Raw genomic sequence first — 26,815 nt, 5'->3', positions numbered from 1 at the left:
ATTCCTTTTCCTTATAAGTAATTATAAAATATTGAGTATAGTTTCCTGTGTTATACAGTAGGTCCTTGTTGGTTATCTGTTTTATAAATAGTAGTGTGTATATGTTAATCCCAAACTCCTAATTTATCTCTTTCCCACCCTTCCCCTTTGGTAACCATAGATTCGTTTTCTTTCTGGGAAGTTAAAGGAGGGTTGAGACTCTGCCCCAACTGTACCCTCTTTACCAATGTGTGTTTGGGAGAGATGCTGAGACTTGGATGTGGGAGGTAGTGTATACTTGGCCAGTATTAAGCCTGGCCAATTTCATTCATTTTATTGAGCAAAATTCTAAGTATATCCCATCCATTGGTTACCTGAGCTAAAGACATCTGAGTCATCTTTAGCTCCTCTATTACTCTCACCTCCACAGTCTGGGAGGCACCGAGGCTAGTTCAGAAGTGTGTTCATGCCCTTCTTTCTACCACTGTGGCCTTTGATTAGACCCTCATATCTGAATCACAGTTTCTCTTGGGTCTCCTGCCTCCACATTACACCTGCTAATCAACCCTTCATACCATCATCAGTTGGAGGGTTCCTCATTGTATTCAAGGGTCAAATCCAAACAACTTAGCCTGGTCTCTCAAAAATCACCATGTTCCTTCATGCTTTCGTGTACACAGTACCTCCCACCTTCACTACCTTCCTTCAACTGGCTGACAAGGCCCCCACAGTCTTCCAGATCAGATCAGATCAGATCAGTCGCTCACTCATGTCCGCCTCTTTGCAACCCCATGAATCTTCCAAGCCCAGTTCAAATGGCCTCCCTGGAGCCTTACTGACCCCTGTGCATCTTTGATTTCCCACAAGTCCACAACCCCGTACCACCCAGCTTCTCGATCCTCCTCTCTCAGGGACAGGATTTTAGCAGCCTCATCTTTCTGTCCCAGGCTCTTCACATCAAGCCCAACAAGTGATAAGTGCTCAGTGAGAATTTCTGGATACATAGTTGATTGGTGGCAGTTTTTGTCTGCCTTATCAATTGAAGCTCCCTCAGATGTCAGCTTCTCCCATTTCTACTAAGAACCATGTTGGAAACTTCTCCTGCCCTCTCTCCCTTTCACATTAATTCACTTAATTCATGTCTCAAAATCACATAGCAGCTGTCACTCACTTTTCATCTCCTGACTTTCAGAAACCTGAAGCCTGTGTTTGCATCACCTCCCAACCCACTTTGCTTTCTCTCTCTGAGTGAGAGGGTTCTAGTCCCTTTTACTGTCTCACAGATTACTTTGTTCAAGAGTGATGCTTTAATATAGGAGTCTGTGGCTAGAGAGGGCAAGATACCCATATGGTTTATAAGGCCTAGAAGCTAAAAACACTCTTTCCCAGGTCAATACTCTGGTCCCCCCACCTCTCCTCCTGGCAGACAGGAGCTAAGATCTCTGAGCATCTGGCCAAATCTCAGCCTGCCTAAAATGTTCCATCAACCAAGCTCAGAATTAGAAAGCTAAGAAAATATTTACCTCGAACACAAAGGGAAAGAAAATGCAGCCTCCCATACATTGGAAGTGAATCATGGTAACTCCCTGCACATGTGTGTTTCATTCACTCAGACTATGAAACTATAAGCCTTAAAGCATTTTTGTCCTAGGGCAGAGGAAGGACAAGCCACTGCTAAGGGTGGAAGGCAGGCAGTATGGGCTCAGAATTCTCCAGCCTCATATTGCATGTCTGTGTGGGAGGGTAGTATTCCTCCCATGGTATGGTTTTGGGATTTGAGATGGGAAATTTGGTTGGGTGTAGGGGCCATATGTGGGTATAATGAAGGGAGAGGGAGATGTTACAGATGTGGGGTGCATCACTCTGTGAGTAAGGAAAGGGGAGCCTTTCCAAAGCATTGGATAGTGAGGTGGGGGCAAAGATTCTTGGTGCATAAGGGAGAATGGAATGTCTTAGTCACACAATCAGAATTTTAGGTGTGGATAGAGGGGTGCATTCTGGGTACGTGTATTGGGAACAGAATTCTAGATGTGGGGTATTTGTGGAGATGGCAGAATTCTAGGTCATGGAAAGTGGTACAGTGGTCTGTATATCTGTGTTTGGTGGCCTCTGTATACATGAGTGCATGTGTGTGTGTGTGTGTGTGTGGCTTGAGGGTCACATTGACCAGGAAGTGGACTGGCCAGCAGTGTGGAATACTGAAACAGGTGAGTGCTAAGATAGGAAAGGTATAAGCAGGCCAGCGGGTAGCGCTCACAGCAGAAGTTTGCTGCCCAGAGAACATGAGATCATCCTGGGGCGGCTCCCTTTCCATCGTGCTCTCAGTGCTCTGTCCATGGTTCTGCACACAGAAAGCCCCTTCAACCTCTAGTAACTGGACACCAGGCAATCACTCAGCTTTTTCTGTGTTCCCATTCTGGCAACTTGCTTTTTTAGTTGGGATACCAAGTAAGTCCTTCCCAGGACGTGTTTTACAAACCCAAGGAAATAAGATAACTCCAGGAAAGGAGTGACTCAAAGGGAGCCCAGGAGGAGTACCTCAAGAACATTGTTGTCAGGGCACGAGAAGAACAGAGATGCTGAGGGCCCAAGGCCAGAGATGATGGCCTCCTAGAAATAGGCCTTAAAGGACTAGTGGGATTTGGAGGAGTGTGTTGTGGGGGAGGTGTAGTATAGCAAAGGTGCGAGGAGGCTGAGATGGGGTCACGGGGCAGTGGAGAGGCCAGATCAGCTACAGCACATTGAGCATGTGAGAGACTGCAAACTCATATGATGGTTAGAGCCAGGTAGGTAACGTAAATGAATGAAGCAGGCCAGGTTCAAGATTAAATTAGGAAAAGTGGGGATGGACAAAATGATAAGAGTACCAAAAACAGCCAAGGGCTTTCAAGACAAAAACTAAACAAAACATAGGCAAGCCAAATGAAGTGTGGCCTGTGGGTCACCAGTGTGAGACCCTAGGAGAGTAGCAAGTGCTTTGACTAACCAATGCTATAAGGCAAAAACCTTGAATGCCCAGCCAAGCTGAAGAAGAGATTTCTGCAATAATAGAGGGACAACGGACTGCATAAGGATCACAGGGTAATAGTGGTTTCTGGGTGGGGCAGGTTTCACCTTTCCCTTACAAGGAGCTAACAATTTATTGTAGACTCAGGGGAGTTGGCCTTGGAACCATATTTTGCTTGCTAGATGGCTTCATTTTCCTCCCCATCAAGTCCATCCAATCTGAGGACCCTTCAGCCAAGCCCCACTCCCCAGCTTCCTCCCTAGCTGGCCTTGCTTTGTGTACAGATCTGTTATCTCCCAGCCCACTACAACACTCCAGCATGCATTTCAGGGCTGGCCTGACCCGCCTGCCTCCTTCAGTCTTGGTCCTTTGGGGTGCGATCCCCCTCCCACCGATTCCCAGAGTCACCTAATCCCCTTTCATCCCCCTCTGGCGAGGTAGGCAGAGGAGGGCTCCAGGCACCCCAGCTCCCATTGTCTGTGCTCCTTGAAACGTTTAAAGGGATTAGGGGCTGGGGGCTGGGGGCTGGGTGCAGGTCGCCTTCAGAGATACGTGTTCAGTGGCGGAGAAGATGAGATTCTGCTTTCTTCCATCCCACCCATCCAGAAGGGCTGGTGAGTGCAAGATAGATGGTGTGGATAAGGGAGCATCCAATTAATTCCAATTTAAACCCAATTTGGTCTCCTTTATAATTAGAATAGCAGGCGTGTTTTAATAGTGGATTATCTCTTCTGGGCAGTCGTTTGTCATTGCTCTTTCTCCGCACTGGGTCTTCTTGACCACCGTACCCGGGCAGAGAGATGAAGCTGGGGAAGCAGGGCAGGGAACTGGATGGAAGATCAGTGGATGTAGGTGCACAGAGGAGGGGTGACTGCAGAGGCTTATGTTCCACCTCAGCCCAGCTTTAACCTAAGAGAGTCTGCTCTGTGCTTCAGTTTCCCTGGCCATAAAATGGGAGAGGGGCGCATCAGTGAGCCTCATTTACTCTGACATACATAGGAGAGGAGAGAGAAGACACTGATGGTAGATCTAGAAGACTAGGCCACAGGGTTCAGAAGGAGAGTCAGGGACATGGGCACTGCTGTGTGACCTTGGGTGAGTCAGTGACCTCTCTGTGCTTCAGTCTTCTCACCTGGCAAACAGGGACAGTGATAACGGTGATCTTAATGGAAAATGTCATTTGATAATAATGTTTTAAAATAGCCACACAGCTAAGCATTTTCAAGTGAACCCTCACACAGATGGCATTCCAGGGTCCCTCTCTTCCCCACTCCCCACGGAAGCCCTTTAGGGACACACTAATCAACAACCACAGTCAGAAAACAGGACTTTGGTGGCCCCAGCTTGTCTCTGCAGAGACTCAAGGGGTTCAGAGGGGACTTCAGTTTTGATCCTGATGATTCCAAAGTCCTCCTGGGAAAAACAAAGTCCCCCTGGAAACTGCAGAGTTAATATATTGAGTTTGAGTTGAGTCACTCAGGTGGGTTCTCTGGGACAGCTGCCACTCACCTGTCCCAAGGGTGTGAGCCCTTGGCTGTCTGGTGAGTATTTGGACCATGATCCCCAGCCCTCCCAATCGACCAGGTAGTCATCATCATAATGGGCACTCACAGGTAGGGAAACTGGTATGAGAAAGAAAAAGGTGATGTTTAGGGCCATATTGTTTATAGAGGACTTTCCCCATTTTTCAGAGGGAGCACTCCAGGCACGCAGCTCCAGCTCTGGACCACTGGTTTATGGCTCTTTCATGGGGGCTGGGCCTCTGTCTCCAGGGGTCAGAGCCTGTTCCACACAGGTCCCCCATCCACAAACCCAGCCTGCCACACTCTTCCTTCCTGCCCCTCAACGCCAGGACCTCAGTTACAGCCTGCGGCCTCACAAATCCTCCCAGGGACGTCTGGGTAATTAGGAGATTCTTCATTTACTGATGACACTTTTCATTACCCAGCATGAACGCAGACTTGTTCCCTCCCCACTGCCCAGGCAATGCTGTTCCTCATGTCGGCAGGATTGATGGGCCAGCTTGGGACTCATGCCTCCCTCCCCCAGGCAGCCGTCCTTGCCTCTGGATGCTAGAGCCCATGGCCCTGACTCTCTCCCTCTCTGAGAGTGGGGCACTATGCTTGGCACCCCCACAGTGAACCCACACAACCACCCTCTCTTTTATATGAGAAGGAGGCTCAAAGAGGTTAAAACACTTTCCTAAGGTCACAAAGCTGGTGAGTGAAAAAAAAATATAGGGTCCTTACCACTCACTTCCCCAAAGCTGCATATATACACACAGTTCACTGGGTCAAACAACTTGAGAACTACTGGTTTTATAACTAAATACAAAAGGAAAGCCAAAATACCTGATTTAGGAGCTGCTGACCTGCTCTCAGAATCGGCACAAGGGCCCACTCACAAGGGCCCAAGTCACACCAGTACAGGGTTGGGTCTCAGATTTCCCCAAGACACAGGCTTGTGGGGCTTCTAAGCTACTCTACAGCCACTCCCCAGGCCTGGCTCAGCAAGGTCTTCATTTCTGTTTCAGAGTCAATTAAATTTTGGTGCCTGGAAGCAAAGGGTGGGGCTAGATGACCCATGAGATCTTCCTCCCCAGAAAGACTCTTGGTCCAAGCCACAGGAAGATCCTAAATTAGAGGAAAGGGCTGTTGGGGAGTGAAGAAAGAAGACTTAACCTGCCAAAGCCTCAATAAGGCTAGAAAAACAAGACTCTTGCCAGAAAAGGTTTTTCTGTCCTGAGGGAATTGCATAACAGCAGGGTAATTTATATATACAAATATATGTATGAATATATGTGCATACACACACACACACATATATACTTTGTGATATTTGTGCAGACTTAACACACAGCATGAAAGCTTAAAGCCAACAAGTGAAATTGAGTTAGCACGGCATCCCTTATTCTCAATTTATTACTTCACCAGGGACTCATGCAGGCTGCAGGACTGGAGAAGTGGTGGCGCAGAGAGAGCCAGCATCCCAGGCACCAGTTGAATTATGCGTCACAATTTATAAACCATTACGTGCTGTGGATTTTAATGATATTTATTTACACCTGACCCCTCTCATTTCAAAACTTGGTTTCATACATGGGGAGGAGAAAGGGACCTTAAAAATGTGTTTTTGAGCTGGGGCTCACTGAAGGCTGCCCTCGGCTGCAGAGAGTGGTCAGCCTGCAGACCTGGGAATACATTGACACCCTCTCCCTGGCCTTTCCTTTCACATACCTCAGTGGCCCTGACAGTAGAACCCTAGGAAGCTCAGTCCATTTTGTTGGAGAAAACAGGGGTAAAGAATTCATCACAGTTTTAAGGCCAAGATGCAAAAGAAGGATAAGAGAAATTTACCATTTGTTGGTTCCCTACTAGTACCAGGCACTGTCTGGGAGTACTCTCTTCCTAACAGGACTGAGAAAGAAGCATTTGCATTCCCCATTTGACAGCTGTGGAAGTTGAGGCCCAGTTCAGTTTAGTTCAGTCGCTCAGTTGTGTCCAACTCTTTGCGACCCCATGGACCGCAGCATGCCAGGCTTCCCTGTCCATCACCAACTTTACTCAAACTCATGTCCATTGAGTCAGTGATGCCATCCATCCATCTCATCCTCTGTTGCCCTCTTCTCCTCCTGCCTTCAATCTTTCCTAGCATCAGGGTCTTTTCAAATGGGTCAGTTCTTCTCATCAGATGGCCAAAGTATTGGAACTTCAGCATCAGTCCTTCCAATGAATATTCAGGCCGGATTTCCTTTAGGATGGACTGGTTGGATCTCCTTGCAGTCCAAGGGACTCCCAAGAGTCTTCCCCAACACCACAGTTCAAAAGCATCAATTCTTCAGCGCTCAGCTTTCTTTATAGTCCAACTCTCACATCCATATATAACTACTGGAAAAACCATAACCTTAACTAGATGGACCTTTGCTGAAGTAACATCTCTGCTTTTTATTATGCTGTCTAAGTTGGTCATGACTTTTCTTCCATGGAGTAAGCGTCTTTTAATTTCAGGGCTGCAGTCACCATCTGCAGTGATTTTGGAGCCCCAAAAAATAAAATCTGCCACTGTTTCTACTGTTTCCTCATCTATTTGCCATGAATAGAGGAAAACAATAGAATGCAAAAGACTATAGATCTCTTCAAGAAAATTACAGATACCCAGGGAACAATTTCATGCAAAGATGGGCTCGATAAAGGACAGAAATGGTATGGACCTAACAGAAGCAGAAGATATTAAGAAGAGGTGGCAAGAATACACAGAAGAACTGTACAAAAAAGATCTTCATGACCAATATAATCACGATGGTGTGATCACTCACCTAGAGCCAGACATCCTGGAATTGATGTCAAGTGGGCCTTAGAAAGCATCACTACGAACAAAGCTAGTGGAGGTGATGGAATTCCAGTTGAGCTATTCCAAATCCTGAAAGATGATGCTGTGAAAGTGCTGCAGTCAATATGCCAGCAAATTTGGAAAGCTCAGCAGTGGCCACAGGACTGGAAAAGGTCAGTTTTCATTCCAATCCCAAAGAAAGACAATGCCAAAGATTGCTCAAGCTACTGCACAATTGCACTCATCTCACATGCTAGTAAAGTAATGCTCAAAATTCTCCAAGCCAGGCTTCAGCAATACGTCAACCGTGAACTTCCAGATGTTCAGGCTGGTTTTAGAAAAGGCAGAGGAACCAGAGATCAGTTTGCCAACATCCGCTGGGTCATGGAAAAAGCAAGAGAGTTCCAGAAAAACATCTATTTCTGCTTTATTGACTATGCCAAAGCCTTTGACTGTGTGGATTACAATAAACTGTGGAAAATTCTTCAAGAGATGGGAATACCAGACCACCTGACCTGCCTCTTGAGAAACCTGTATGCAGGTCAGGAAGCAACAGTTAGAACTGGACATGGAACAACAGACTGGTTCCAAATAGGAAAAGGAGTACGTCAAGGCTGTATATTGTCACCCTGCTTATTTAACTTATATTCAGAGTACATCATGAGAAACGCTGGGTTGGATGAAGCACAAGCTGGAATCAAGATTGCCAGGAGAAATATCAATAACCTCAGATACGCAGATGACACCACCCTTATGGCAGAAAGTGAAGAAGAACTAAGAGCATCTTGATGAAAGTGAAAGATGAGAGTGAAAAAGTTGGCTTAAAGCTTAACATTCAGAAAACTAAGATCATGGCATCTGGTCCCATCACTTCATGGCAAATAGATGGGGAAACAGTGAAAACAGTGTCAGACTTTATTTTTCTGGGCTCCAAAATCACTGCAGATGGTGACTGCAGCCATGAAATTAAAAGATGCTTACTCCTTGGAAGGAAAGTTATGATCAACCTAGACTGCACATTGAAAAGCAGAGACATTATTTTCCCAACAAAGGTCTGTCTAGTCAAGGCTATGGTTTTTCCAGTGGTCGTGTATGGATGTGAGAGTTGGACTATAAAGAAAGCTGAGCTCCGAAGAACTGATGCTTTTGAACTGTGGTGTTGGAGAAAACTCTTGAGAGTCCCTTGGACTGCAAGGAGATCCAACCAGTCCATCCTAAAGGAGATCAGCCCTGGGTGTTCATTGGAAGGACTGATGTTGAAGCTGAAACTCCAATACTTTGGCCACCTGATACAAAGAGCTGACTCATTGGAAAAGACCCTGATGCTAGGAGGGATTGAGGGCAGGAACAGAAGGGGATGACAGAGGATGAGATGGTTGGATGGCATCACCGACTCAATGGACATGGGTTTGGGTGGACTCTGGGAGTTGGTGATGGACAGGGAGGCCTGGTGTGCTACGGTTCATGGGGTCACAAAGAGTCGGACACGACTGAGCTAGTGAACTGAACTGAACTGATGGGACCAGATGCCATGATCTAAATTTTCAGAATGTTGAGGTTTGAGCCAGATTTTTCACTCTCCTCTTTCACTTTCATCAAGAGGCTCTTTAGTTCTTCTTCCCTTTCTGCCATAAGGGTGGTGTCATCTGCATATCTGAGATTATTGATATTTCTCTCAACAATCTTGATTCCAGCTTGTGCTTCATCCAGCCCAGCGTTTCTTATGATGTACCCTGCCCATATAAGTTAAATAAGCAGGGTGACAATATACAGCCTTGACGTACTCATTTTCCTAATTGGAATCAGTCTGTTGTTCCATGTCGAGGCCCAGAGAGATGTATTATTTGTTCCTAGAGGCAGCGAACACACTGTAATGGTTAACAGTGTGGACTTTGGAGCCAGGCTATTGAAGTTCCAGTGATACATGTGACGTTGGGCAAGTGACTAGGTCTTGCTAAGTCTCAGTTTTCCACAACTGGAAAAGCAAACAAAACAACAGGATAATGCAAGACAATGGGAGGAGCATATAGAAAAATTCAATTCATGCTAACTATAGATATCCCCTTCTCTTCAAAAGTTTGCTTTACACCACTTCACTTTTACAGAAGACCTATATTAGTACCTGTTTTCTTTAACTGAAAGAAGTCCAAAGCGGGTTTTTGCTTTTTTTGGAAAAAAAAAAAGTGGAAAACTAAAATAGTGTTCACTTTTACTGATGCTGTTATGGAGGTAGTGCACCAAGAGCAGAGAGTGGCCCCATCAAGCTGCTTTCTGGGAACCACACTCTGCATCTCAGCATCAAGCCCCAGAGCTCTGAACTGTGTCCATGAGCATCTGTGCTTTATCTCCATTTATTTTGTGCATCCATTAGCAAGAGGTGTCCTAAGGTAATTGCTTCTTTGCTTCTCGCCAGTTCACCTTATGGAATGTTTCATAGGAATGCTCTACTTTCCGACAGCAGGGGAAATCTGTGTTTCTTGAGATTATTATGGTTGGTAAAGCAAATGGATTTGCAACCAGTTTTGTGAGGTCTAGGAATCCCAGAACTTTCTACCCCATCACCTTACCTGTTGAGCTGAGTGATGAACTCAAGCTCCACAGCCAGGGAGGCTATCACCAGGGAACCCACGCTTCCATTCTAGTTTCTGTCCCCTTGGGAATCATTATCCAGGTATCTCCTTTATTTTCCCACTTACCAGATGTGTGTGTGTGTGTGTGCGTGCATGTGTGTGTGTGTGTGTGTGTGTGTGTATGTAGGGAGGGAGGTGAGGATCTTGCTTTGCCCCCTCACAGGTTCCCCCAAAACCCAGTGAGGCCTGGGCTCTGCAGGACACAGTGAGTCTAGACCATTCTGGCATCAAATAATTTGGGGCACCGGAGAAGGCAATGGCACCCCACTCCAGTACTCTTGCCTGGAAAATCCCATGGATGGAGGAGCCTGGAAGGCTGCAGTCCATGGGGTCGCTGAGGGTCGGACACAACTGAGTGACTTCACTTTCACTTTTCACTGTCATGCATTGGAGAAGGAAATGGCAACCCACTCCAGTGTTCTTGCCTGGAGAATTCCAGGGACAGGGGAGCCTGGTGGGCTGCCGTCTATGGGGCCGCACAGAGTCGGACACGACTGAAGTGACTTAGCAGTAGCAGGTCAGTTGGAGCTGCACAGGTTTCTCTATTGTAGAACTTCTCAGAACCTTTATACACCCTGATGCCTGTTGTGGCTCTGTGAGAGGAGTATATGGTTTAAAGTATTTCTTTACTTATTCACAGGGGTGTTTGGGGGGAAGGACCTGCCAAAACATGTTTATATGAATAGGACTGGGAAACACTGGTCTTCTGGATGGACTGTTTCTTGGGCATCAGAGTGCAATACCTGCTTTGTACATCATTTGCTATTGACTTTAGAAATTCCTCTTGACCTCATGTGACTCGTAGGGCATATATAGGTCTGTTAGAGGAGCAGGACAGAAGATGCCAAGCAGAAAAGAGAGGGCCAGAGCCACATAGCAGAGTGATGAGTAAGTATTCTGAGATCAGCTGACCAACCTGTGCCTTTGGTAGGTACCTTCCCATCCCTGGAGCTCAATTTCCTCACGTGTTAGATCTGATGATTTTAAAGGGCCTCTAGGTCAGGCTTCATGCACTTGAGATGTCTGATGGGCAGAAGGAGTCCTGACTCCTCTCAGACTGTCTGATCTAGCTTCTTCAATCCCATCCCCTGCTTCCCCCACCCACCTCCATCCCAGGAAAAATGACAAAGAAACCAAGAGACTGACCCAGGCTTAATGTAGCTGGAGCAAATTAATAATTGGTGCATAAAGAGACAAGATCTGCTTCAGAGGGATGTGAGGAAGTGGGCAGTGCTAGAGGAGGGGCCAGGGCATGTGAAGGAGGCCAGTTCTGCTCAGGCCAGGGCTGGGAGCAGGGTGGGCTCTTGTGGCCACATGACCTGCCCAGGTACCTGGATGGTGGCTTCCCTGGGGCCCTTGTCAGATTTTGTCCATTGAGCCCTGAAGGTGTAGCTCTAGGGCCAGACCTCTGCCTTGGCTGTCAGTGAGGAGAAGGTGTCAGGAAGGTCTGGTTGGAGCAGGGAAATGTTAGGAGCTTTGGGACCACAGGACCTGGGCTGGTTGGAGCCTGCCCCTGCCCCATGGATTCTTCAAGTTGGGCAATCCTGGTATGATGTTACCAGCACATGGAGCAGTGGAAAGCAGATGGGTTTAGGAGATCCTTGGGGGTAGAGCTGGCCTGGGACACCCAGGCTGCGCCTGGATATCTACCCATCTCCCTGGTCTGGGGGTCTGAAAGCCTGGGCTAGCCATGACCTTACAGGATGACCCAGGCTAATCTCTTCTTCCTCTGGGCCTGCATCAGGTTGGGGGTTGGGGGGGGTGCCGCAAATGATCACACTGCTTCTCAGTCTTGCTCTGATGCCAGTCCTGAGCCTGTGGGCCAGCCTGGCACAGCAGCCATCCCAGGTAAATGGAGGTGGACAGTGTGAGGGAGCAGCAGATCCTGGTTTATCCCAGAGGGTCCCCTCCCAGCCAATACTAAAGCCAACTTCCTCCCTGAAGTGGGAGTTGAGGGGTGGGGTGTTGTGGGAGCTCTCACATGCTCAACACCCTTGCTCCCAGGCTCCCAGCAGTGAAGGGGCTGTCAGGATGCATCAGCACCAGCCCCAGGACTGTCACTATCAGACATATCAGCACAACATAGGAAGATGCCCTGCCTTCATTCCTTGTGCTGCATCACGTGCTCTTGTGAACATAAGCAACCTGCCTCTGGTGGCAGGAAGAGCCTCTCCTTGCTCTGCCTACCCTCCCCAGGACCCCCACTGCCCCTCTATGTGAGGCACCCAGGACAGTTCTGCTGTCCTCATGGTGAGGCCACATGCTTGACCCACCCAGCTGCTGGGAGGAAAGGAGTCCGCCAGGCTGAGATGAGATGGGAGGCCAAGGGCAGTAGCAGTGTTTCCCTGGCTGGCCACGCAGGTGGCCTGGGCCAAGAAAGTGATGCTTATCATATTTGCCATTAACCAGGCCCTATTGTGTGTTGACATGATACCAGAGGACCTGGGTCACCTCACTTAATCCTCACAAGCACCCCTAAAGAACCTTATCTGGCCCATCTTCTATGAGGCAATGGAGACTCTGAGAGGTCAATTTGTCCAAGTTGGTAAGGGAGGGGGCCAGGATCTGTCCAGTGGGATACCCTGTCTGTCTGGTTCTAGAGCTTGTGTTCTTAACTACTAGATTGGCTGCCTCTTTCACACTATCATTCAACATACATTCATTCATACAGGTTGGCTCTTGGGATTGTCCTAACCTGGGTGGGGCACAGTTTGTGTGCTTCCTCCTCCCCTATCAGATGGAGCCTCATCTCCTCTGACTCCAGAGGGTCCACTGAGTGTTCTTACTGGCCCTGTGAAGATGCAGAGTGAAACTGAGTCCAGGGCTGCCTTGGATTTCCCAAAGGAAGACATGTCCAGCAGAGAGGTCAGCCAGAAGGAAGACCAGGGATGATACAAACCCAGTGCTTGGTGGTACCAATACCTCCCTAGATTTGAGTGCTAGGATTATTTTGTTGCAGCCATTGACCAGGGCTGGTACCCCTAATTAACTGTTGTGAATAAGCCCAGAGACCACCCTAGAAGGTGGGCCAAGTCAGCTTGTGGACAGTTGCTTGGAGAGCCTGCAGCAGAACTGCCCATGCCTGCCCCAGAGGTCCTGGCAGTCAGGTCCCACAGTGCTGTTTGCAGGGTTCTGCCTCACCCGTGCCCAGAGCAGACACCTCAAGAGTGGCCCTGGGATAAACATACAGGCTCCCTCCCTCTCCTGTGAGAAAACTCCAGGATCATTCCACACCATCCCTCAGAGGGACCCTGTGGGGCAGCTCCTTCACCCACTTTTTCATGGTACTCTCCCACTCCTTCCTGTCTCCCCTTTATCCTTTCAGATGGTGCTTCCTGGGGTCGTATCCTAAACAAACAATTTGCATTCAAACCTTTATCCCAGAGTCTATGCTGGGGAGACCTTGCAGTTGGACAGGGTCTGACCTTCACGCCTGTGCAGGGCCACTGAGGTGCCTCCCTGCACCCCTGCCTGCCAAGATGCCTTGTACCTATTGCCTCTGCCCCCTCTTTTGCTTTCCTTCCTGCTCCTTGAAATTGCTCAGTGTAGGGTGCTTCAGGAGCCCCTGGAAATAATAACAAGAATTTGGGGCCAGGGGAAGAGGGGAGGCTTGGAGAAGCTTGTCATTGGCTGAGCCTGGGAGCTGGGCTGGGTAGAATCGCAGAGTCGCTGTGGCAGTTAATGCTGGCTGATTGCAGAGGCCCGAGTAGGGCCGGAGGAGGAGTAGCAATTAGCTGCTGCGATAACAGCCAGACAGGGCTGCTAAATGGGCCCATTAGAGGGCATTAGTGAAACGCCAGGATGGTGGCCTGAGCAGTGACATGACACCCTCCCTCAATGGCTCACAGGGGCCTGGGGCAGGGGGGTGGTTTACCTGAGACACATCAGGGAGGCATGCCCCAAGGTGAGAGCCACTTTAAAAGGGGAGGGTGGCCTTCTCCACACAGCTCCTGGAGGTGAGGTGCCTGTCTGTGGTCCACTTTGGAGTCCACTTGCCTAGTGACACCCAGCCAGCAGATAATGGCTTTAATGGGGCCAGGAACGTAGAGCACTTAACACGCTTCCCAGAGCCGTCCCAGGTCCCAGCCATTAGCTCATTAGCTGAAGGCTCTGAGGCCCATTACACAGATAAGGGAGGGGAGAGACAGACGGAATGACATGTTACAGGTTAACCGCATGGTTCTGTATCTAAAACCCTGCCTGTCTGACCTCACCCCTGGGACTCCTATGCCCCTTGAGGCTTGGGACTGGGTTTTATTCATCAGTGTATCTTCAAGACCTGGTGTTGGGCCTGGCACAGAGCAGGAACTTTTAAGTGATTATTGAGGGAAAAGATGAGCACCCAGCAGCGGCTGCAGCCCCTAACCCAGGCTCTCCAATGCCCCAGCCACATGAGGTGGGGGTAATGAAGTCCAGAAGACATGAGCTGGAATCCCGATTGCATCACTTACTCTGTAGCCTCCACCAAATTATGTAACCTCCCAAAGCCTCGATTTGTTCATCTATAGAATGGGATTAATAATGGGATCTGCTCACAGAGCATTGTGAGGGATAAACAAGACATCCTGTGCAAAGAACATAGAAGGTACTTGGCTAAAGGTATGCTGGAAATCATGCAATGGTCCCCTTCACTTTCATCATTACCTATTTATTTGGTGGGTGACATCAGGACCCTGGTCTAAACAACAGCAGCTGTGGCTGCCGGAGGATGACCGAGGGGTGATTTCAGTAGCAGCAGGAAAGAGATGGGGAAAGAAAATCCCAGTGGAAAACCCAGACCAGCCCTATAACACACTTGCTGGGCCTAGGGTCCTCCAGATATGCCAGGGGTGGGGCTCCATAAACTCTGAGGCTCTTGGGGCTCTGAGAGCCTCGTGGCTGCTCAGGGAAGGTCTATCACGTGACACAGGTGGGGCTGACACTGCTGGGAGTGAGCCTGGAGGGGGCAGTCCAGAGGAACAAGTCTGCTCAAGGCGGGGCCTAAGCCTGGACCGATAGAAGTTTCTGGCTTTATGAACATCCCCCGGTGACACCCTGTGCCCTGCCCATCCATCAGCAGGTGGAGCAGTGGGGGTTTGGGGATGGGGCACTGGTTCAGAGAGAGGGCACAGCCTTGTCCTCAGCTGTACTCACTGGAAGGCTGCTGCTTGGCTAGGGAGGTGGGGAGGGTGTGGAGGGTGTGCATTCTTGCTGCATTTGGGCTGGGGTTACAGCCAGAGCATCCCTCTCTCTGGGAGCCAGCCTCAGCACTGCCACCTTGCCCACCTCCAGGGGAGCCACTCATGCTCTGAACACAGAGGGCACCCTCCAACCCCTTATAAGCTCTTTTTGTCTTCTTCCTCAGCACACATCATTGAATGCTGCCTGCATCTGGGAAAACAGAGACGGGCACTCTCTCCAGTGCCCAGAAGGGGAAACCAAGGCTGAGGAGGGCTGAGCAACCTGCATTCAGCTGATAATCACTGTGGTGCTGCGAGCTGGTGTGGGAAGGCACACAGATGAACAAGCTGTGTCCTCAAGAACGGAGTTGAGTGCACCTTGCCCCACGCTTACACTCATAGTCTGCCTTCCTGCGTCTCTTCTCATCTGACCCTTTCAGTGGTCCTGGGGAGCAGGCAGGCCAGGAGAATTAATAGGCCCGTTTTATAGATGAGGAAATTGAGGTCTATGGAGGCGCCACACTGCACTGAATGCTCTCATTGGACAATGTTTATTTCTAATGAAAATCAAGAACAGAAAACCACAAAGATAATATCTCAAATGCCCTGGGGCTTCAAGGAGGGAGTTGTTTTTTTATTGATATTTGACTGCCTTCCAAGCTTGTGGAGTTTCCAGAATTTGTCAGCGCAGGGTCAGGCCCTGTGTGGGGCTTTGGTGGCTCGTCTGCTATGACTCTGGCAGCCACAGGCCTGTTTAGGAGCCAACAGGGGGATGAAGGGGCTGGGGCAGCCTGCTGGGTTGGCCCCTCATGACTCCAACCTGCCTTCCTGCTGTTGGACCCCTAACACCGAGGGGCAGGTACTGAAGCTCCCCAGTCATTGTGGGGTGCTACCCCCTTCCTCTGCCAGAGCCGGTTCACCTTGCCTGCTGTGGGGCAGTTCCACCTCATCCCCCAAAGCCCCCTCCCCACCTCCCTCTGGCAGGTTGTGATCGCACCTTGCACTTATCCAGGGCAGGCCACTGTTCCCATTGCTTTGATGCCATTTGAGTAAAGGAGTCCACTGTGCTTGAGGCAACCCTGCCCTCCTCCACTCTCAGATTACTCATCTGCCTCCTAGTCCCAAGGTCTGGCTGTCTCCTATTCCTGGGCACCTCATCCCCCATCCCCTCTAAGGGAAAGGTGGGATGCAATCGCCCTTTGTCCTAGGGTTGCTCTGAGATTTGGAAGAAGAAAGGCAGATAAAGTTGCATGCAGGTGCTATTCCAGGGGGCGCTCTGAGGGAAGGGTGGCCATGTGTATTGTTCCTTGTCATTAGCATTATCACACTGGGCCAGGGCACCAGAAAGGCCCCCTCACCCCAGCCCCCAGCCACCCTTTCCAGCCTGCAGACTGAAGCATCTGCCTTCTCCTCTAGGTGCTGAGGCCATAACCCAGGGGCAAGGCATGGCTTTTGGAGTGTCCCCAGCCCATAGCCCAGAACAGGAGCTAAAGAAGTGCGTGTGGAATGAATGAACACTGAGCTTCCTCCAGCACCTACTTGCACTGCTCTGCATATGTCAGGCTCAGTGCTACATGTTTTTAGTCATTATCTCATTTATTCCTCATGGTATCTCTACTTTTTACTGGTGAAGAAACAAGCTCAAATAAGCCAAGCCACTTGCTATAGCAGTCAGGCTCTAATGAGGAAAAGAGAAGGGCCCTCAAGTGTTTACAGTGGGAGATTAAGTGCAGGGAATCCATTTCATAGGTGATAGAGGAGCCGAGAGTCCAAACGGGATGTGCAGCAATGCAGCAATTAGCGATGCCATGAGGTTGCTGCCATCCTAGGCTGCAGGGACACAGGAGGAGGCTGGAGGCCCACAGGCGTGTCCCACAGGAGTTGGAGTCGCAGAGAGGGAAGGAGCAATACCCAGGGTTTTCCTTCCTCCTACCGTCAGCTTCCACCAGCACCACCCATCTGCCCCTCAGGACTGAAGTCTGCTGAGCCAGGGTCTTGAAGACACAGCTCACAGGGTTCAGATCCCCTGAGACACAGAGCAAAGCCAGGAGAGGCTAGGGATGGTCCTCAGGACAAAGAAGCCCAGTGCACTTCCCATGAGTTGCAGGGTAAGAAGTGGGGCTGGGGCTCCCTCTTCTCCAGGCCAGTCCCCCTCCCCTGGGGGCTCTGGACCACCTGCTGTCTCCCACCTAGACTGCCTTTCCTGACTGCCCCCACTTTCCCAAACCTCCTGTCCCTAGAGGAGTAGTCCTGTGCCCACCACTAGCCCTGTGGCTTTTGGATCCAGAGTCCCAGTGAGCCCACTCTCAGTCCCCCTGTCAGCCCCTCCAGCCCTGGGTCGGCCACTCCTCAGTCAGTGCAGCCCCAAAAGGATGCTACTCTCCACCCCTCATGGCCACAGTGCTTCACAGCTGGCTCCCTGACTTCCCCGATTCCCCTGGTCCTCCCAGCCCCCTGTCCTCCCTGGAAATTGAGGCCTCAGGCACCTCTCATGATGGGATCATTGGCTCTACTCTCATTCTCCTGCCTGGCCCGCAGCCCACTCCCTCCAGCTATTGGAATGGCCGAGTGTGTCATGCATTTGTCTCCAGCCTCTGTCTCCACTGCCCCCTTTCCATTCTCTCCTCTCCATCTCTACTGACCCCCTTTCCATTCTCCTCTCTCTGTCTCCACTGCCCCATTTCCATTCTCCCCTCTCCGTCTCCACTGCCCCCTTCCATTCTCCCCTCTCCGTCTCCACTGCCCCCTTTCCATTCTCTCCTCTCCGTCTCCACTGCCCACTTCTATTCTCCCCTCTCCGTCTCCACTGCCCCTTTCCATTCTCCCCTCTCCATCTCCACTGCCCCCTTCCATTCTCCCCTCTCCGTCTCCACTGCCCCCTTTCCATTCTCTCCTCTCCATCTCCACTGCCCACTTCTATTCTCCCCTCTCCGTCTTCACTGCCCCCTTCCATTCTCCCCTCTCCGTCTCCACTGCCCCCTTCCATTCTCTCCTCTCTGTCTCCACTGCCCCTTTCCATTCTCCCCTCTCCATCTCCACTGACCCCCTTTCCATTCTCCCCTCTCCGTCTCCACTGCCCCCTTCCATTCTCCCCTCTCCGTCTCCACTGCCCCCTTTCCATTCTCCCCTCTCCGTCTCCACTGCCCCCTTCCATTCTCCCCCTCTCCATCTCCACTGCCCCCTTTCCATTCTCCCATCTCCGTCTCTACTGCCCCCTTCCATTCTCCCCTCTCCATCTCCACTGCTCCCTTCCATTCTCTCCTCTCCATCTCCACTGCCCGCTTCCATTCTCCCCTCTCCGTCTCCACTGCCCCCTTCTATTCTCCCCTCTCTGCTGCCACAGAACATTGGCTCTTGTCAAGATCCTCAATGACTCTGAGTGACCCAACCAGCCTCCCTGTGTTGTCCTCATCCTCCTCTACATTTGGCAGCATCTGGCCCAGTTGGGACAGTCTCTCCTTTTGGAGAATCTCTTCCCTTGGCCCCTCCTACTTCACTGCCTTCTCCATCCCTTTCAAGGACTCCACAACTGCCCAACCTCTGATTTTCAGTAAAGCAACCCCTGGCTTCAGTCTGAGACCCTCTTCTCTTTTCTATCCACACTCTCTTTCCAGATCCCCTAACCCAGGTCAGTGATTTTAGAGACCAACCCCTTGCTGATGGCGTCCACATTTCTACCTGCAGCCCAACCATTCGACTTAGCTCCACACTTGTCCCATAATACCTGCCTGGTATATTCACGTGGATACAGAACCACGCAGGCATCTCAATTCATCATGGTTAAAACAGAACTCTCAATGTACCCATAACTACCCAAAATCTTATCAGCAATTCTTCCCCACTGCATCCAGTCTGTAGCTCAACTCTTGAATTTATCCCTAAACCATCTTATTATCTCCATTGTCATTGCCTTCATCCCAGGCCAAGCCATTGTTATCTCCCCTCTCGATTGTTGGAATAGCCTACTTATGGGCCCTCTACTTCTATCTGTTCACGTGGTAGCCAGAATGCTCTTTGTAAGACTTAAGTCAGGGTATGTCACTCCATCCTTACCCATCCTCCCCTGGTTTCTCACAGCATTTAGAACAAAATCTGAACCCCTCACCAGGACCTGCCAGGCTCCCCTGGATCTGGGCACTGCCTGCCTCTGCTAACTGGTCCCCTCGCCCCCTTGCTTATTGGCTCCAGACACAGAGGCCTTCTTGTGTCCCCTGAGCATGTCCTGCTCATTTCTACTCAGGGCTTTCCCCTGCCAGGAATGCTCTGCCCAGGTCCTCAGGCCTGCCCTGGCCCCTGTCTAAAGGAGTTACTCATCCCCGAGGAAGTAACTCTACTTCCCATGTGACAAATGTGCATCCCATGAGGATGGATTTGCCTGTCTTGTTTCCAGTTGTATCTCCAGCACACAGTAGGTATTCAATCCCTACTTGTTGAGTGAATGAAAGGTACCGTTGTGAGAAAACTGAGTCTCCCAGGAAGGCTGCTGTTTGGGATGGTTACAGAGCTCAGGGCGGCTGACCCACCCAGGACCCACCCCCATGGCCTGCCCTGTCTCCATTTTGTCCAAAGGGGCTAGGGACGATGGCTCACTAGGTGAGCTTAGAGGAAGGGCTGGGGGGCAAGAGGCCCGAGAGGCCCACTGATATACCCATGGACCCTCCCTCCACTTGACTTTTGCCTGTGATGGACACTCAGCTCTGAGATTCTTTTCCCTTTATTCCTCCTCTCTCTCTCTTTCTCCCCACTGGGTCTTTTTAGGCGGTAATTACAGCCGAAGTGGACAATCTGTCTTTTTATTTTTAGGCCTTGACGCTCAGACACCAGGCCCTGGATGGCAAGTGCTGCCCAGAAATAGGTATCTGAGGCCCAAGCGGGGCTCTGCTGGGGCTGCTGTGAGCAGAGGTGGGGGTGCGGTGGGGGTGCGGGATGTCGGTGTGCACACCCCTACCACAAGCTTGGGCATGGGAAGAGCCTTACTCAGGGAACTGTGAGGCCTAGGGTCTAGCTGCTCTGTGACCCTGGGTAAGTCCCTGGCCATCTCTGGGCCTCACCTTCCGGCCTTGCACAATGAAGGGAGGACCTGGTGAGTTCCACTGGCCCTGAGGTTTGCAGGGTGGAGGGCCCCGGGCTGGCCGGGAGGGTCTTTCCTGGCGTCACTGTGCTGAGAGAGAACAGGAAGGATGAGCCAGCCCTGGAGAGAGACACCTGGACGGGGACTATCCTGTCAGTGAGTGATGGTCCTGTGTACCGCTGAGCTTTCCTCTCCTCTTTGTTTCTTCCTGCAGCCCTCCTTTCTCATTGTCCCTCGGTTACATCTGTCTCATCCTTCCTCCTCAGGCTGCCCTCCCTCTGCTCCCCTTTTCATTTAGGGCTCAGGGGACCAGACTATTGCCTGCATGGGCCGACAAACAGGAGGCACCAGCCTCAGGGCCTCTGGCTCCAACAGGCCCAGCTGTTTCCTCTGGGTGCCCCAGCCTCAGCCCAGTTGGCCTGACCTCCTCCTCCCCTGGGAGTGACCATCTGCATTGATGACCATCCCCTCAGAGATTCACCCAGATCTCTGCTCACTGAGTCACTTACTTACTCATCTAAAAAATGTTCAGTGGAGGCCAGGTACTGGAGATGTGCCATGAAAAGACAAGGAGCTTTCTACCTAGTTGGAAGAAACAGACCACAAACTTCTAACCAAAGAGAGAAGAATGTTTAGATAAGATGAATACCATGAAGACAAGATAAGAAAGCAAATGACATGAAAGATGGACAGGGAGTGGCTGCTCCTGACCATGTGGTCAGAGAAGGGGATATTTGAGCTGAGACCACTGGACAGAAGGATGATGCCTTGGTAACTGGGTAACTCTCTCTGGCTTCTGGAGAGTAGCTTGGGCCCCTGGGGGCTGGGTTCTGGTGAAAGGGACAAGCCACCCACTCTGGCCATCAGGAACTCGGCCTCCATCATTCTTCCCTAAGGGGCATGAGGAAGCTCTGGGGGCTTTAGAAGAAATCTGAGCTCAAGTCCAAGACCTCACACAGCTGAGTCTTCCCAGAACTAGTTGGCTTTTCTGGGCAAAGAGATACTGGCCTGTGATGATGTTTTTTCCCTCTGCTCTTTAGGGGCATGTTTGGAATCCTGGAGGGCTGAGCTAGGAAGCTGCCTATGAACATGAGTCCAGACTGTGTGGACAGGACTGGGTATGGCTCAGGTCACACAGCCCATCAGTAACAGAGCAGGAACCTGCAGGTCTCCAGCCCTACAGGCTCTCTGCCTTCTGCAGACATAGGCTTGGGAATGTGGGCAGGGAGGGGTTGTGAGGGATACAATTCCAGGCTACCTTTGCCTCCATGAGGAATCAGTGGCCTATTTTCCCAGCTTGGCCCAAGGGCAGTGGTGATATTAGAGGTCTTTGAGGCCAGAATGGTGGAAAAGAGGCTGGGAGATAGGATGGGGGCACAACCCAACAGCCCCAGGCCTGCTGTGTCCTGGGGAGCTACAGCCTTTCCGAAATCCCAGCTGCAGAGCTGAGTCAGAAATCTCTCAGGCAAGTCCTCTGGCCTCAGGCAGGGATTGGGGCAGCTGCTTCTTAACAAGAGGAAAGAGTTCATCCTGGGGGCTCAGCTAGGGGGATCCTTGGGGGAGGGGGTGGCTCCTGAATCTCCAGTCTGGAGTGTGTTGGGAGTCCCAGCTCGGCAGCCAATAAGCTGGTACTGCCCAGAAATCTGGGAAGGTCAGGGAAGGAAGCTGTTTTGCTCGTGGCAAGCACACCTCTCTGGGCACCACAACCACAGGGACCATACATTCAGTGCCTTCATTCTGCCAAACAAACAATAATAGAGTGAAGAGTTATGGGGCACTCACCCAGTGCCAAGTACTACTCTAAGCAATTTACATGTGATAACCCTATTAATCTGAAAAACCTATGATGCTCCCAGTTTACAGATGAGTAAACTGAGGCACAGAGCTGTAAAATCACTCATGCAAGGTTGCACAGCTGTAAAGAGCAGAGCCAGGATTTGAGCCAAGGTAGCAGGTCACTCATCCTTGCCCCTGTTTCCCCACTTCCTCAAGACTCAGTTTTGCAACCACATACCTGAGGGTAAGAGAAGGTGCCTGTGTGGCATCACAGCGCAAAACACAAAGTGAAGCAGCTTCTGCCAGCACCCTCCTTCCTGGGGCCCCAGAGCATGCCCTGGAGGAGGGTGGGAGTGGGTCACATGGCCCTGCCTGCTGGACCGGGAGAGGGATTGGCTGGACCCTCTGGCCTCCTTTGCTGCTGCAGGTTCTGGCTTTGGCTCACAGCACCCAGCTTTTGGTCGGCTCCCTTCCAAGTTCTTTTATTAATTCCCTCACTCTCCAGCAAGAGAACTTTAATTAGCCGGGCCGATTTATCTATATAAATACAAACGGATGGCACTCACAGTGGGGCGGGGAAGTAAAAGGGGAGCTGGGCCAGCGGGTTGCCTAGGGCAGAGGAAGTGACAAGTGCGCCTTCCCAGCAACCAAAAATATGACTTTAATATTGTGTGCACATGCGTGTGTGTGTGCGTGTTCCTGGCAGACGGGTGGCCCACAGAGCCCTGGCTGGGCACGCTCTGTATGGTGTCACTCTGTGTTGGGAGGACAGGTCTCCAGAGCTGGGCTGCTTCTACTTTCCCAGGAAAAGTCTACATCACCCTTATCTAGGTGCCCACTCCTCAGCACTGCCCTTCCTGCCATGCTGCCCCAGGGAGACAGGGAATGCATGACAAAATCACCTTGTTCAAGAGACTCACTTTAAACTTCAAGGACTTCTACCAGGGACAGGAGCAGGGGGATGAGCCAATGGGACCTGAACTCCTGATGCAGCCCTGGGAGTCTCAGTATTGGAGCACAAGTCCCTAGGATGCACCTCTCTGTCTTACTTACATGTGGGCCCCCCAAAGGTCAAACCTTTCTCACTAAGTCTTTGTGGTGGTAGAGAGACAGGCAGTAGGGAGAATGGACTCTGAAAAAAAAAAGAATGGACTCTGGTGACAGCAGGCTGAGGCTTAAATTCTGGCTCTGCTACTTAGAGCTGTGTAACTCTGGGTGAACAGTTTTATGGCACAGTGCCTCAGTTTACTCATCTGTAAAACGGAAGCATTATAGGCTGCCAGGATGAATGGGTTATCACACTTAAAATGCTTAGGAAAGTACCTAGCTCAAGGTGAGGGCCCCATAACCCTTCAATCTATTTCCGCTTGCCTGGCAGGATGAGGGTGTAGGATGTAAGATCCACATGTGGTTGATTCATTTATGTCATAGATGGTGATGGTGAGGGAGAGTGTGATGATGATGATAAGAAGAATGATAATATTTCTTGTTATGACGACTGACATTTACTGATCATGGACTGGGCAGTCTTGTAAGCACTTTCTGTCAGCTTGTTCAGATCTGCGGTGTGTCTTGCTGGGGAGACAAGACCCATATGATGAGAGGCCTGACGATAAGCAGATGTTGTGAATGGAGGAGACGCACAGAGGAGACAGCTCAGTGGGCTGGGGTGATCTGGGACAAGTTCCCAGAAGAGGGAGGGGACTGCTGTGTTCTTTACAGAAAGTTTGTATTGTCTTGGGGCCTCCTGGGTGAAGGGAGGAGGAGAAAGCATAGGGATGTTGCTTTTAATAGTCAGCACTTCTCGCAAGGTGACAGGCTGCCTTTGGTGGAAGGCATTTCTTGTCATGGGAAGCAGGTGAGCAAAGCCTAAGAGAACATAGGTGAGAGATGCTGTGGAGGGGGTTTCTGAACTGGATGTGGCAGAGTGAAGGGGATAGGATGTGAGATAAGTCTCTTCTCATTCTTGGAGTTCACCTGTCCAATTGTGATTAGACAGACACACACACACACGCACACATATACAGGCTAGGGCTGCCCTAGTGTACAGGAAGCTCAGGGAAGGTGGCTTCTCTGGCTCATGGCAAGGCCCTCTCTCTGCACATCACAAGCACACAGGGATTTTACGTCCTGCAAGGCAAGCAGTAATAAAGATTTATGGGGCCTTCACCATGTTCTAAGCATTTTAAAGATGATAATAATTTAATGCTTATAAACTGTGATGTTCCCATTTTACAGATGAGTATGTGCTGTGCTGTGCTTAGTAACTCAGTCATGTCTGACTCTCTGTGCCCCATGGACTGTAGCCAGTCAGGTGCCTCTGTCCATGGGGATTCTCTGGGAAAGAAAACTGGAATGGGTTGACAGATGAGTATATTGAATGGTTAAAATAAATTGCCCAAGGTCAGACAGCTGTAAGTAGTGGAGCCAGAATTCAAACCCAGGCAGCCTCTCACTAGAATCTGTGCTTGTAACTGCCTCTAACGCACATCATCGCCACCATCACCATCATCACCATCTTACATGACGTTTCTTTGCTCTGGGTGTCCGTCAAATGTACCCTTCATCGTGGGAGGCAAAGGCTGGGCCTAGGATCGGAAAGGCAGTAAGAAGTCAGCAACTGGGTAGGCGAAGGAGGGTCAAGAGACCTGTGTCATCCTGGGGATGTTGCATCCAGGACAGGAACAGGTCATAGGGTCAAATCCTCGCATTTAGCAGCCATGGGACCTTAGGCAGGCCACTTTCCTTGTCTGTCTCAGTTGCCCAGCTGTGAAATGATGAAGATCTGATGCATGGGGTATCAGACAGGCCAACAGAGTGTGAGTCACGGGCTTTTCTGGGGAAGTGAGTTCCCCTTGGCTCATCTTCTTGCACAGGTAGGGGCCAGCAGAGTACTAGCCCTCAGCCACCCAGCCTGGTGGTGCCCAGGAAAAGGCCCCCAGGTTTTGAGCCTAGAGTATTGTAGCCCCACAGACACATAAAACTCTTATGTTGTGGCAGATTTTCCGAGCAGAGCCCAAGAGTGGCAAACTCTATTCTTAGCCATCGTCCCATCACGTGGAGAGAAACATGTCATTAGTGGGGAGGGAGGGAGGAACTGCCAGATTTAACCCTGGAAGAACCAGAGTGCCACAAATACTGGAGGAGAGACCCCTTGTAGCTGGGGAGGGAAGCAGACTGGAGATCTGAGTTGGACTCAAAGAAGCATCCTGTAAGGGGCATCTTGGGTGCACACTCACTGGACAGATGCTGTAAGCTTGGCCCCAAGGAGAACTCTCAGGGGAGGTGGGTGACCCTAAAAGGAAAGGGCAGAGAATTGCATCCACTGTTATGGCTTCCCAAAGCAGACAATGTAATAGATTGTGTGAAGAGCCCTGCAGGAGTCAGGAGACCAAATCTATTCCCATCTCTACCACGGATGTGTGTGGCTGGGGACATGTCACAGTCCTTCTCTGGCCCTTAGTCTACATCCAAAACTTGAGGATCCCTGTGCTCTAGCATTTTGTGGCACAGACCCAAGTGGGGTCAGAGCTGAGAACGTCACCCAAGTCTCTGGGCAAACCTCTCACAGGGCCTGCAGCCAGCCATGTCTTTTTTTTTTCTTCAGAACCCAGTGGTTCTAACAGGGCATTTATCGCAGGCTCTTAGCTCTTCCCAACATGCCATATGTACACTATTCTCTTAATATAATTTGTCAGCAGATCTAGCCCCAAGGGACTGGGACATGGGTTAGACTAACTTGAAGGTGTCGAATGGAGCAAAGCCAGATGTGAAAGGAAGAGAATGTCTCAGAGGAGGGGCAGGTGGCCTAAGACCTGGGTGGGGAACAAGGGGACATCCTGGAAGGGGGACTCATGCTTTGGGGGGAGCCAGGCATCCAAACTCCCTGGCTCCCTGTGTGCCCCCACCTCTTTTTTTCAACCTCCCTCCTCTGTACCCTGGCTCAGTCTCCCCTCCCCAGCCAAGATGTAAGCTCCAGGACACCAGGCAGCCTGCCCTCTCCCCTTCCACCTGGGGACCATCACGGGCACAGCTAGTGCTTGCTCAGGTCTGGGCTCCTTGTCCTTCTGAGTCTGCCCTGAACCCACCCTCCACCTGCTAGGCCCCTCTCCCCTTACCACCGGCTGTGGTCTGTGCAGACCACTCATTTCCTTTCTAATTAATCACTGCGGTCTCCAGCCATGTCCTTCCCCCTCCAGCTCATTTGCCTAAAGAAATGAGTTACTTTGTTGAGCAGAGGCAAATGCCTCCCAGCTCTATTTCCTCTCTCCCCTTCCCAGGCTGCAGAGACATAGGGGTTGGAGGCCTTTCTGGGGCTCTCCAGGGCCAAGAGGAGGGGACACTCCTGTGAGGAGAGCAGCCTCAGTTTCCCCACGCAGATCAGAATACACAGTTCCCGTGGGCCCTGCAGGAAGAGAGGGCTTCAAGACCCTGGTTGGGGTGGGAGGGAAAAGGCGGTGAAGACCAGGCCTTCACCAGGCCTACCCCTGCCCCACCGGACTGAAGCTAGGATGAGGCCGTTCTGTTTTGTAAAGCTAATGAGAGAATAGAACTTGTCAGCTGGCCTCTCACGGGGAGCAGATACGGAAACCCCACGGTGCAGGACATGACTCATCATGTCATGAGGGGAGAAGTGGGAAGGAGACAGTACTAGAGGGCTCTCAGAGGGACAGGCTGCAGGGAGGGGGGCTCCACCACGGAGGGGCTCCTGGGCCTTTGACAGTGCCCAGAGAACTTTAGTGGGAGTTAGGCTTCTGGTTCTCACTCTCCCCTCTATCCAGACCCACTGGACCCCCTCCATGTACAGCACTAGTGGGTGGTGAGGACCAGGTCAGGGGTGGTTCCTGGGAGGGGCCTGACTGTG

Source organism: Bubalus kerabau, chromosome 1 (assembly GCF_029407905.1).
Source record: "Bubalus kerabau isolate K-KA32 ecotype Philippines breed swamp buffalo chromosome 1, PCC_UOA_SB_1v2, whole genome shotgun sequence".
In the NCBI taxonomy this organism is placed as follows: domain Eukaryota; kingdom Metazoa; phylum Chordata; class Mammalia; order Artiodactyla; family Bovidae; genus Bubalus; species Bubalus kerabau.
Note: the sequence above shows the minus strand (reverse complement) of the source record.